Genomic DNA, 13,993 nt, shown 5'->3' with positions numbered 1-13,993 from the left:
GAGAAAGGGAGAGAGGGAGAGAGAGACAGAAAGAGAGGGAGAGGGAGGGAAAGAGGGAGAGACAGAAAGAGAGAGGGAGAGAGAGACAGAAAGAGAGAGGGAGAGGGAGGGAAAGAGGGAGAGAGGGAGAGAGAGAGAGGGAGAGAGGAAGAGAGGGAGACATTCTGTTCTACTTCTCTAGACCTGAAAGCTGAGGGAGACAACTGGAAGTTGGGGCTGGCAGCTGGAAGTCAGTGCAGAGGCTTCTTCCTATGACTTTATTTCATCGGCAGAAAAGTAACGCAATGAATGGCCTAGCAGGAATTTTGGCTTAAGATAATGGCTCTCTCCCATTCCATTGGCTGGGATTTTTGATGCAAGAATTAAAACTGGATTACAGTAGTACTCTTGTGTAAATTTTCTGGATAGACAGCCAGAAGAGAGAATTTTGTTGTTGGTGATGTAAGTCCACCAAATAGTTTCTACTAGGCACAAGTGAGCAGATTTTTCTTTCTTTCCTACATTGAAAGTGAAAACAAAACTTTTGCTGTTGTTGTTGTTGACTACTTAGATGCTTTGAACTGAGGTGTTTAAAAACTGTTGAAGTAGAAATGATCCTTACTTGAAACTTCCTAGAAATAAGGGTTATGGGTTTTAAATGGGTCTGGTTGGTTGTGTGGTATGTGTCACTCCTGTGGTTTCCTCTGGGTTTTGAGAAGCCAGAGCTCCATGTCACCCTGGATTACCTCTGCTCTCACTGGTACGGATAGTCACATGGCTTGCACTTCCTTTCCTGCTACAACTATGACTGGGATGTGGACAGAAATGGACCCAATCTTCTTGGGCCCATTGCAATGCAGCTTTGCCTTGGGTAACCTTGCTGAGATCCATCTTGTGTCATTCCTGGGCCCAATAATGTGACATGCACATCTTATTCAGTTCCCACAGTCATTGTGTTGTCTCCCTACCATAATACAAAGAGTAAAACTGGTAAACCAAGAGGGGAAGAAAAACTCAATAGTTCTATTAAGGTACGACTGGTAGTTTTTTTTTTTAATATATTTTGTATTGTAGTTAATAGAAAGGTTACATTATATTCACCAGATAGAAGGTGCATTACTTCACAAACATTGATACCCTTTCTTATGTCTTGGTCCCCATTTCCCCCCCACCCCCGCTCATCTTGTTTTCCCCCCTTCCCTATATGATTTCAAATAACCAAATATGCATATATACAATATAACAGGTAACCAGGTGAAATACTGTAACAATATGAGATAACCAAGGGACAACAAAAGAGATGAGAGATAACATAGCACATTAAGGACAACAATCACTCATTATATGGCTTTTGTTTCTATATCCTAGAGGTCCTTTCATTTAGCATCATACTATATGGCCTTATGTATCTAGGTTTTGTTCTATTGTAAATCTCTGCTAGGAGAGCCCAAGGTTTCTACTGATTATGACAAATGGGGGAAACCATTGAACCTATTACAGCTGGTAGTTTTCAAAAGAATCCTGAAAACTTGTGCATGTGTTTGACCTTCAGTACTATTTGATTTGATAAATTTGTATATATGCATAACCTAATCTTTTTTGTTTTTTGCTGGTCCTGGGGCTCAGGAACTGGATATTGTCTCTGAGTTTCTTTGTGCTCAAGGTTAATGCTCTACCACTTGAGCCACAGTGCCACTTTTGGCTTTTCCTGAGTAGTTTATTAGAAATAAGAGTCTCACTGACTTTCTTGCCTGGGCTGGCATTGAACTGTGATCCTCAGATCTCAGCCTCCTGAATAGGATTACAATAGTGAGCCACTAGCACCTAGCTGTTGTAATGATCAGTACACATCTAGGATTCTCTGAGCAGAGAATCACAATACCTCAAAACCTATGTACAGGTGGTCACACAGGATGAGACTAAACAAAATGAACTCTAAATTATAGAAACAAGAGGTTTATCTTTGTGATAATGTGTTATGTGAAGTTATTTCTTTTCCCTTTTTTCTCTTTTATGGTTGATCTCATGTGGTTACTGTATCTGATTGTGTTACCTGGAATATTGTATATACACTTATTTGTTTATTTGGAATAGGGAAGGGAAGGGGGGAAAACAAGATAATTGGGAGGGGGTGGGGAAAGGAAAGGGGGACAAAAACATGAGAAGGGGTATCAAGGTTCAAGAAGTAATGCACCCAGTACTCTTTACATTATCCCGACAATAAAATACAATCAAAATAAATTAAAATAAAAAATTTTGACTTGCAAATCATTTAAGTTCTCACTTTTCTAGGAACAAATTTTACTATTAAATTTTTATGTTTTGCTAGTACATAAACGGACTAGTAGGGATGTCTGGATTTCTTTGATTATAGGAAAGGACACTAACACTTTTAGGTATTTGGATTATTAAAGGATTTATTTTATTTGTTTATTAAAGGATTTCTAAGCCACACAGAGGTGTATTACACTAAGTAAAAACAACCTCTCTCTCTCTCTCTTATTCCTTTCCCACTTGGAAGGAAAGGTCCGTGAAGTAGAGATATGTCTTCTAGATGTTCCCCCAACATTCTTGCTGAATTAATATGGTTGAAGTTTGTTTCTCTTTGGAGATAGGTGTGGCTTCTTCTGTTACAAATAGAATATATAGCCAGGCACTGGTGGCTCACATCTAGAATCTTAGCTATTCAAGAGGCTGACATGTGAGAACTGATTCCCCAGCCAGCCTGGAGACTCTTGTCTCTAATTAGCCAGCAAAGATCCAGAAGTGAAAGTGTGGCACAAATAGTATAGCACCAGCTATAAGCAGAAAAGCCCAGTGAGAGAGCAAAGCCCTGAATTCAAGTGCCAGTACTGACTAGGTAGATAAATAAATAGATAGATCAATAGAGATCTCTACTGGCTTCTTTTCCTTCAGTGCACATAGACTGTGAAAGGAGAAGTTTCTGTAAAAATACTCCATCTTATGGGTGTGGCTCCGTGGAATAGTACTTTCATAAAACCCTGAGTTCAATCTTCAGTGAAACACACGCATACAAAAATCCATTTAGGTGAGCTTTTTTTTAAAAAAAAATTCTTTTTCTGTACTGTAACAAACTTCCTTCAAATATTTGCCTGGATTTGGGGGAGGGAAAGGACCAAATTAAAGGATAAAACATTAACTTAAACAGCAGATTGCCCACCAAGAGCCTTTATAGGCCAGATGTGCTAGTATATGCCCAGAATTCCAAGCACATGGGAAATGGAGTCAGGAGGGTATTTAGTTAGATGCCACCCTATTCACATAGCAAGACACTGTCTCAAAAACAAAAATAAATAAAAGGTTTTTTAAGAGCCCTACATGGATTTACACTCTTTATGACTTTGGAGGGTGTGCTTGTCTCTTGCTGTTCTTCTCTGTGTATTTAACCAATCTGGTTGGAAAGGAGGCCTTGGTTGAATATTAAGAGCAAATAGCTTTTAAAATGTGTATTTGTTTCTGTGTCCCGAGATTTTGTGACTGTCCTTTGTCTGCTTTTTCTCTTGCTTTATTTTTTTTTTTGGTGGTATTTGGGTATTGGGGCCTCTTGTTTGCTAAGTTAGCTGGAGTCATGCCTCCAGCTATCTACTTTTTATTTTGATTGCTTAAAAGCATAATGTGTCCACTGGTGGGGGAAATTGGCACTTTGCAGTCAGAAGTCATGGCTTCCTAGTTTATTTGCTAATATGCACAGTGTTGGTCACTGGCCTTGGTCTTAACACTAAAGTTGAATTTAATGTTCACCTAGACCTTTGGTTTCTTCCTTCCTTCCTTTCTTCCTTCCTTCCATCTTTCCTTTCTTCCTTTCGTTCTTCTATTTCTTTTTTTTTTTTTCAGTCCTGGGGCTTGCACTCAGGGCCTGGGCACTGTCCCTGAGATTTTGCTCAAGTCTACCACTCTATCACTTGAGCCACATTGCTACTTCTGGCTCTTTCTGTGTATGAAATACTGAAGAATCAAACCCAGGACTTTATGCCTGCTAGGCAAGCACCCTATCACGGAGACACATTCCCAGCCCAACCTTTGGTTTCTTAAAGTTACAATTGCTAGATGTTTTTTTTTCACCAAAACTTACATTTTTAATTTTTTAGTCTATTTTAAATGTGCCCTGTTATATAAAATAGCTGTTAGATTTATTGTCTGTTTTTCCCTTTAAACCAATTTGGGTTTTCTTCTCTTCCTACTGTATTACTACAAAAAAAATTGAGATTTTACAATTTTTTTCTTCCCTCTTCCCAATGGTTACCTTTATATTTTTAAATACAGCAGTACAGTATGAGTCTATTATCAGCTTCAAAAATTACTTTTTCTTTTCACTCACAAGAACATATTTTTGCCAGTGCTTGGGCTTTAACTCAGGGCCTGGGTACAGTCCTTGGGCTTTCTCAAGGCTAGCACTCTACCATCTGAGCCACAGCATCATTTCAGGCTTTTTCTATGTATGTGGTATTGAGGAATTGAACCCCTGTCTTGGTGCATGCTAGGCAAGCACTCTACCACTAGGCCAAACTCCTGGCCCTGAGAACATTGTTTAGTTAACACATTTTTTTCCTTACTCTGCCAACTCTTTCCTCCATTCTTGTGACCATTTTTGTTGGAACATTCTAGAAGTGTTTTCTTATTCACTAACCCAATTTTTACAAAAATATGCATTTATACATTTAAGAGTTATGAGTCAAGGGGCCGGGAGTTTGGCCTAGAGGTAGAGTGCTTGCCTAGCATGCACAAAGACCCAGGTTCGATTCCTCGGTACCACATACATAGAAAAAAGCCAGAAATGGTGCTGAGGCTCAAGGGGTAGAGCTCTAGCCTTGAGAAAGTCCAAAGACAATGCTTAGGCCCTGAGCTCAAGCCCAGGACTGGCCAAAAAAAAAAAAAGAGTTATGAGTCAGATGCTGGTGGTTCACACTGTAATCCTAGCTACTCAGGTGACTGAGATCTGAGGATCATGGTTCAAAGCCAGTACCAAGGAGGAAAGTCTAGGAGATACTTATCTTCAATCACCAAAAAGCCAGAAGTGGAACTATGGTTCAAGTGGTAAAGTACCAGCATTGAGTGAACACGCTAAGGGACAGCATTAAGCCCTCAGTTCAAGCCCAGTCTTGGCATACATGACACCCAAAAGGATTATAATTGTATTTTTTCCTATGGCAGCCTCCTGCCTGCTACCCTTGGTGTGTATTCCTTAATGGGAAACTGGTCAACAAAACAGGTAGTAAGACTCTAAAACAATAAGGCTCTGACAAATCATCATTTTGGTCTTGTCTAATGAAGTGCATCCACTATGAAATGCCATGCCCTTATTTTCCATTCTAGAATGCCTCATCCTTAACCCTCAGCTTCCCAGATTAGGAGCTTGCTTCTACTCCCTCAGTCCTCAAGAGAGTGCTCCTTAATGTTTTGCCATGTGATTTTCCTCGTGATTAGAGAAAGTGAATGTCTTCAGAAGATTCCATTTTCAAGCTTTTGGGGCCCTTCAGCATCACTTTCCTGGGTTATTTCTACTTGAGGACCTCAAGTTATATGCATATCCTTGTCTGAAGAGTAACAAACACGGCCAGGTAGCCCTCAGATCTGGGAAAATGCGGTCTCAGCTTCTGCTTCCAATTGGCCCTTTGGTATTCATATTTACCAGAACATACATGCAAAAAGAGGAAATTTGAGATTACCTGGAAATGTTTATAGAAAAAAAAAACCTGTAAGCAAAGAATCTGGCAACCTTAACCGTTTCTAAACAACAAAAAATGTTACAGATGATGTGTTTACATTTATGGTAACTGCGTAATTAATTTTCCAAATGAGGACATATCTCAAAGAGAAGAGGAAGGCATGCTTTCAGACAGAGTGAAGAGAGATAATGGATTCTCAGCTCTCAATGGCATCTCATTCTTATTAGCAAGGGAGGTTAAAAAAGGTTGCCCATGCCAGAAGCTAATGCCACCCTTCCCAGAGAGGGTGGTTTCTTGGAACAGCTGTACATATTTTACTAAGGGAAAGTTCCCAGAAGGCATATACAGAGGAGTCATTAAAATGTGAGCTGTTCTAGTAAAGCCAACAAAGTCTGAACTACCCAACTAAGATTTATGATAAACATGTTTCTGGAATTGATTTTCCCATTACTAAGAACCTGATGGATTAGTTTGCTCTTCTGTAGCTTTGACATTTCCTTAGGTACTTAATGTCCTGCGGTTTAGCTGAGCTCTCAGTTTAGGGCCAATAAGGTGGATGTAGACAGTACCGATTATCTTCTAGAAGGAAGGCCAGCACTCAGGTGGAGAATAAGCCATGTGGTAGAGGCATACCGTGTCTGTGTGCCAGGGCTCTTGAATGTTTGGTCCTGTTAAGTAGAGAAAGCATGGGAAGGGGGTTCCCTCTGCTTTTCAGTTTCCATTCAAAATCACAGGAAGAAGCAAGCATGTTTGGAGGGATCTTTACAAAGAGAGAGTCTCACGAGGAGGTAGAAGTATTAGCAAGGACTTATTTTCCTGTAATTGGATATGGTAGGAAGAAATAGAAAATAGAAACCTTTTCCTCTTTCACACAGGAAATGGCAGTTCTTTAAATTTTCTAAGTTGGGAGACTACTGTGACCCTGTAGTCTAGTAAATCCCTAAGTATGAGAGACAGGTTCTGTGTTGAGCTTCTTACCCCAAACATGGCCATGACAGCCGCTATTTATTTTGCCAAAACAGAGGTTGCTCTTTATTTTGCCAAAACACTAGCCGATGCCTACCTTGAACACATGGACGACAGGGGAGTCCCAGAACTTCTACATGACACACGTGTCCAGCAATTTTCTATTCATTCAAAAATAATTTATCATCTCAAAGGAGAAGGCAAGATACAGCCAGCCCCTTTCTGTCACTTCTTCCTGTAACTTTACATCTAACAGGAGGTGATGGGAAAGAAGGTTGCTGCTCTGGTTTTGAAGTTACTTTCTCCTTCGATTTCTGAATCTAGGACTTTTTTTTTTGGTTGTGGGGCTTGAACTCTGGGCTTGGGCACTGTCCCTGAGCTCTTCAGCTCGAGGCTAATGCTCTACCACTTCAAGCCACAGCACCACTTCTGGTTTCCTGGAGGTTGATTGGAGATAAGAGTCTCATAGACTTTCATGCCTGCACTGGCTCTGAACCGTGATCCTCAGATCCCAGCCTCCTGAGTAGCTAGAATTACAGGCATGATGAGCTACCAGTACTGGCCTGAATCTGGTACTTTTAATATTTATAGTTTTAATTTCCCTGTGGACTCATCCAGCTATTCTGCCTCAGGATATCCATTAGTTACTAGAAGCTACAGAAAGGTAAAGAGCATCTGGAAGCCTTCTTTGTCCTTTAAGACTTTACTTTTGTTAACTCATGTCAACCATTTCATAACTGTACTATTACATTATTAAAGAATCTTCTAATCAAAATCCAAGCTAAATTTGCTCTAAAGAGATTTTGCTATTTTAGATATTATTTGAAAAGCTATTTTTCTCTTCTTAAATGTGTATTGAATATTGAATCTTTTAAGTAGAATGTGTTTCTTTTGCTTAAGATAACCATAGTTCCTAACCTAAGTCTTGTACTGAAGTGGCTGAAAACAAAACCTAACCTCTTCTACATTCCCTCAGTTTGTCAGAAACAGATCTACTAGTGAGTCTTAATATACATTGCTTAATTCATTCTCTTCAGTAACTTGTTCCATTTGGGGAGATTATTTCTCTGGAGTAAATTTCAGCTGAGCTGCTTCCTTGGGCCTTCCTGGAGCCTTGGGAAATGGGGATGTTCCCAAACAGAAGACATCACAACATTTTATTTATTTATTTATTTATTTATTTTTTGCTGCCAGTCCTGGGCTTGAGCTCAGGGCCTGGGCACTGTCCTTGGACTTTCTCAAGGCTAGAGCTCTACCACTTGAGCCTCAGCACCACTTCCGGCTTTTTTGTATGTATGTGGTACCGAGGAATTGAACCCGGGTCTTCATGCATGCTAGGCAAGCACTTTAACCACTAGGCCAAACTCCTGGCCCCATCATCACAACATTTTAAAGCTTCATGTTCAGACTTTTGAGCTGCATCTCCCACGAAGTTCATGTTAGTAACCTAGTCCCTAGAGCAACTGTGTTGAGAGATGGGGCCTGTGAGAGGTGATTAGATTGTGAGTCAATATTTTTGAAGCAGTTGCTCACAAAAGACTGAATCCAGCTGGATACCATTGACTCATGCCTTATAATCATAGCTACTCAGGAGGCTGAGATCTGAGGATCGAGGTTCAAAGCCAGCCCCTGGGAACAAAAGTCTGTGAGACTCTTATCTCCAATTAACCATCGGAAAAACCAGAAATGACACTGTGGCTCAAAGTGGTAGAGTGCTGGCCTTGAGCTGGAAAGCTCAGGGACAGCACCCAGCCCAGGGTTCAAGCCCCATGACTACCAACAACAATAAGAACAATAAGGATGAATCCATTGTTCTCACTTACCTTTCACTATATGTACCCTTTTTCTCTTACACTTTTCTCAGCCTAAAATTAATTTTTAAGTGAGAAAAGCAGGAGGTAGTTGTGGTCAAAGGATTCCTGACTTCTCTCTGGGTAACTGGTTCCTGAGGATCTGATCAGTGCCTCTGTGGTTACAGACTGGCCTACTTCCTATAGTATATCTGCACTGAACAAATAAGGCTTACCAGTAAAGGACCATGTGTTTTGCATATGCCTTGCTGGAAAAAGGAGAGAAAATATTTTGATTATTTAAGTGACAAAAAGGGAAAATATTGAAATCTGAGGATCTGGATTCAAAGCCAACCCAGGCAGGAAAGTAATTCTTATCTTTAATATTTCACCAAAACAAAAGCCAGAAGAGGAGCTGTGGGTCAAAAGGTAGAATTCTAGTCTTAAATAAAAAGCTCAGTGACAGTGCTCAGGCCCTGAGTTCAAGCCCCAGGACAGACAAAAAAAAAAAAAAGAGGTGGGGAATGTTATCATGTTATCATCCCTATACTTATACTCACTACAGAAGCATAGATGTAGAAGGTTTAGCAAAGGTTTAGCAAAGGATTTAGCAAAGGTGTCATGATTTTGTCTTTCCTAGGCTTCTGTTACAGCTCTGGACAATACCTGTGGAGGGTCTAGATCACACAACCAGCAGTTTTTGAGGGACTGCACTGTGTCTGTTTCTTTGGCCATGGGGGGAAGGGAGGGTGGAGAAGAGGAAGGGGGTTAGGGAGAGGGAGAGGGACAGGGAAAGAGACAGGGGGAGAGTGAGTTCATACACAAGTGTGATCAGGAGTGTGCAAATAATTACTCTCAATGGGTTGGAAAGGAATCAGAAGAAAAGAAAATTTCAGAATATTGGGTGTGGGGAGAACCATGTGATTTGTATAACCAGAATCTCTCAAAGGAAACTCTTGAGATGAGACAATGCAAAGACCAAGAATCAAGACAACAGGACCAGCTGTGGTTGCTTCATGTTCTCTGTTGCAAAAGGATGGATACGAAAGGGCACTGCATTATCTGCAAGGACTGTGAAAACACAATACCAGCAGCTCATAGGTCTAGAGGCTAGAAGGCCTGGGTCCAGGATCTGGCCAATGTAGTTTCTGGGACAGGCTCTCTCCCTGGCATGTAGATGGTGAGCTTCTCACTGTGTCCTCACATAACCTCTGTTTTTGTGTCTGCATGTTTAAAAAGGCAGCAAGCTCTCCATGTTTGTTTTTCACATAAGGACACTAAGCCCATCAGACCAGGATCCCAACTTTGGCACCTCGCCTAACACTGATCTTTTCCCTAAGTCTCCCTCTCCAAAGGCTGTCACCATGAGCATATCAGGGCTTCAGTTTATGAGTGTTGAGAGTCACAAGCAGACAAATGAATATAAATGCATGAGAGTAGTAGGAAGCAAATTATGGTCTTGAATATACCTGGAGTGTAAATGTAAATATTTTTAAAAAAACAGAAAGACCTGCTTCAATTACATTTAATAAAAGGAGAAACCAAGGGGAAGGGAGATTATCTTTTATAAGGGATCAATGACCTTGAAAGCCTTGGAAGTCTCTGGAAATCTGACAGTTTGACCTTAAAACCTATCTCTTCATAATTTCATCATACTGCCTCTGGAGTCCCAGCCTTCTAGGTTTCAGAAAAGAGGCCTATGTCCTCCTGTGCTTTTGAGTTTGTTCCTGTATAAAATTTGTTCACATACATTAACTAAACAGTAAAAATAGCATGTCTATTATTTTTTTTCAAAGCTCTGTCCCAGGAGGACCTGCCCTTGACTCATTGTCTGGCAACATAGCTATCCTGTTGCTCAAGCCAGAATCACAGGCTTCATCCTTGACCTTCCTGCTTGCTCCCTTTTTCCCTAAATGGAATTCATCTCTAAAATGCCTCTCTACTTTTCCATGTTTTTCTATCGCCTCTAACCACCTAGATGCTGGCTATGTCTCATGGTCCTAGCTTTATACTCTAAATTTCTATATCCAAGTTTTACTCACAGGAGACACAAAATTAAAGTTTGTAACTGTTCAAGTCTATAGTACTCCTGCCAATGCTTAGCCCCCACCCCACCCCGCTTTCTCTCTTGTTCTTTCTTTTTTATTTTTTTTCCAGTCAGTCATAGGGGTTGAACTTAGGGCCTGGATGCTGCCCCTGAGCTCTTTTGCTCAAGGCTAGCACTCTACTACTTTTCTAAAAAAAAAATTTTGGTCGGTTGTAGGGCTTGAATTATGGCCTTGGGCGCTGTCCCTGAGCTCTTCAGCACAATAGTAGAGGCACAGCACCACTTCCGGTTTTCTGGAGGTTAATTGGAGATAAGAGTCTCAAGGACTTTAGTGCCTGAACTGGCTTTGAACCATGATCCTCAGCTCTCAGTCTCCTAAGTAGCTAGGATTACAGGCGTGAGCCACCAGTGCTCAGGCCTGCACTCTACTTCTTTGAGCCACAGCTTCACTTCTGCTGTTCTGGTGGTTCATTGGAGATAAGAGTTTCACAGACTACCTTGCCCAGGCTGGCTCTGAACCTTGATCCTCAGATCTTGTCCTGTTGACAGGCCTCAGCCACCAGCACCTGGCTCTTTTTGGGGGGGGGGTGGTAAGGGGAGGGGAGGGTGTAACAAACTCTAATTTTCAGCCATTGCCAGTATGTGTTATACAAAACTATATTTTCTTCTGACTGTGATTGATGTCTGCAGATCCTAATCTTCATTTGAATGTTGAGGAAGTGAACAAGGATTCCATGGTGAAGGGCATAGAGAGTGGCCAGTGACAGCCTCTGGACACAGTTCCTGTTGACAGCCCTGCTCACACCGCAGAGGGAAGCAGGGCACTCATCAGATATCAGATTAATTGCACCTTGTTGGATTATTTCTGAAGAATGTACTGGATTTTACAAGTAAACTTTACTAGCACATCCATTCTTGAAAATGGGTTCTTATTCTTTTCAACCTGCGCATATTAATCATGCAAAATTTCACCATATATGCAAAGATGGTGTTCTGATGATATTCATTCCTCCATTACTATATTACTTTATAGTACTATATTATTATGTTACTATATTACTATTTCTTATTTATTCTCCCCTGAAGGTGTGTTATCTAGAATAAGGGCCAAAACAGCTTCCATGAGTCCCATGATAGAATGTATACTAGAAGACATTGGAAAAATAGATTCAAGAGGAGATAACTTGAATTCAAGGGACTGAGTACTAGCCACTTGGTGTTTTGCTGAGTTCCTGAAATATTGAATTCTCATTGAGAGAAATGCAAGCTTCAGAGGATGCAAGCTTCAAACCTGCATTTTGTTTGGGAAATGTCAATTAGAACTAGAGGCTTGCTCTCCAGTGACTCTCCTATGCTCTGTAAAAATAAAATTTAAAAAAGCCAGGTATGGCCAGATGCTGGTGGCTCACATCTGTAAGTCTAGCTACACAGGAGGCTCAGATCTGAGGATCATGGTTCAAAGCCAGCTCTAGCAGGAAAATTCATGAGACTCTTATCTCCAATAAACCACCAGAAAACTGGAAGTGGTGCTGTGACTCAAAGTGGTTGAGTGCTAGCCTTGAATGAAAGAGCCCAGAGACAATGCCAGTCCTTGAGTTCAAGCTTCACGATCACCACCCTCAACAACAACAAAAAAGCTAGGTGTGACGACAGTGCAAGATAGCGGAGACACTCACATCATCAATCAGAAGGGTACCTAAGCAAGGAAAGGAAAGAGAAGTCATGTCCGAAAGAGGTTTTGTTTGCTTTTTGGTGCTGCTACTGGGGCTTCAACTCAAGTCTAAGTCCTTTTATGCTCAAAGCTAGTGCTGTACCTCTTGAGCCAAAACTCCACTTCTGTCTAGAGATAAGAATCTGCTGAACTTTCCTGCTTGGACGGGCTCGAATCTTGATCCTCAAGATCTCAGCCGCCTAAGTGGCTAGAATTACAGATGTGAGCCACCTAGGTCAGACCAAACTATTTTCTTTTTAAACCACTCTTGAGGTTGTTTTTTTTAATTTGTAGCAAAATCACCCTAACAAATAGAGACAACATACGCAATGTGCAGAATCAAAAGGAAACTAGTTAGTATGTTCTAAGCATAATTATACATTTTCCTTAATTGTTCTCTCTTTCCCTGGTTTACATTTCTAATTGTTTAAAATGTTAACTGCGTAAGTATTATATATACTCTATTTTTCTTGGTTTTTGCAGTACTGAAATTTGAGCTTGGGGCTTTGCACTTGCTCGGCTTGCTTACTTAGCTGACACTCTACCACTTCAGCCTGGCTACTAAGTCCAGGTTTTGCTGGTTAACTGGAGATCAAGTCTTGCGGGCTTCTTTGCCCAGATTCACTTCAAACCTAGATCCTCAGATCTCAGTTTCCTGAGTAGCTAAGCCATTGGTACCCAGAATTACAGCTGTGGAGCACTGATGATAGTGAGGGACCTAGGAGAATCTAGAATTTTGTCATAATTACATAACTAGTGGATCTGTTTATAGAAGAAGAGCTGAGCGCTGTTAGCTCACGCCTGTAATCCTAGCTACTCAGGAGGCTGAGATCTGAGGATCGTGATTCAAAGCCAGTTTGCCCAAAAATTGTAACTGGTGTTGTGATTCAAGAGGTACAGTGCTAGCCTTGAGCTAAAGAGCTCAGGGACAACACTCAGGTCCAGAGTTCAAGCCCCACGACTGACAGAGGGGAAAAAAAATGAAGAAGGAAACAAAGAGCAATATGGTTGGGAGAAAGTAGTAACTTCTTACAAGTTCACTTACAAATAAGTTAAAGTTAACCTTAGGCAAGACTGGTTGAACTTTCTGTTGACATACATGGGACATAAGCCATTCTGAAAACTGGAAGAGACTAGAAAATACCACCCAGAAAAATGTCTTTAACATACGGATATTTTTGTTGCTAGAGACCTGGTGTTGAAATGGAGCCCAGAATGGCCAAGGGCTATAATCCTCGTTGCTTTCGTGGTCCTGATGATGGGATTATAGGTGTCTGCCACCACATCCAGTATGAGTTGATAATTATGAGCAACATCAGATATAGGAGAAGACCTGAAAACAAAGCTGATACGCTTTTGTAAGGGTATCTTACATCTGCTAACCAGTAATAAATCTAGTACAAAACAAAGTTTCATTATTAGTAAAAGGCAAAAGACTTATACAATCTGAAGAGAAACCAGAATATAACAGTTCCGTACTAGGGGCCAATTAGGATAGCAGTCAGAAAACACAGATTTAAGCATTTTTGAATATAAGCTTAATTTTACACTATGGTGACTATATTTCTCGTTTTAAGTGGCAAAGGAGTTGTAAATCTCATCACTTGTTATGAATGATCACTGGTATTGGTAAAAATGTACGACATCTTATAATGAAGGGATCAGGTATGATCTCAGTTTCTGGGTAGTTTGGGGAAAGGAGCCTATTGTACAAAAGGTCCACAGAGATGAACAATATTTCAAAGTGTAGAGGTGTCTGCAGGCCAGTTGGAAGGTTCAATCAAAGATGGATCCAAGATCTAATCAACAGTGG

This window comes from Megascapheus bottae, chromosome 22, assembly GCF_031878675.1.
Source record: "Megascapheus bottae isolate mThoBot1 chromosome 22, mThoBot2.hap1, whole genome shotgun sequence".
Lineage (NCBI taxonomy): Eukaryota > Metazoa > Chordata > Mammalia > Rodentia > Geomyidae > Megascapheus > Megascapheus bottae.
Note: the sequence above shows the minus strand (reverse complement) of the source record.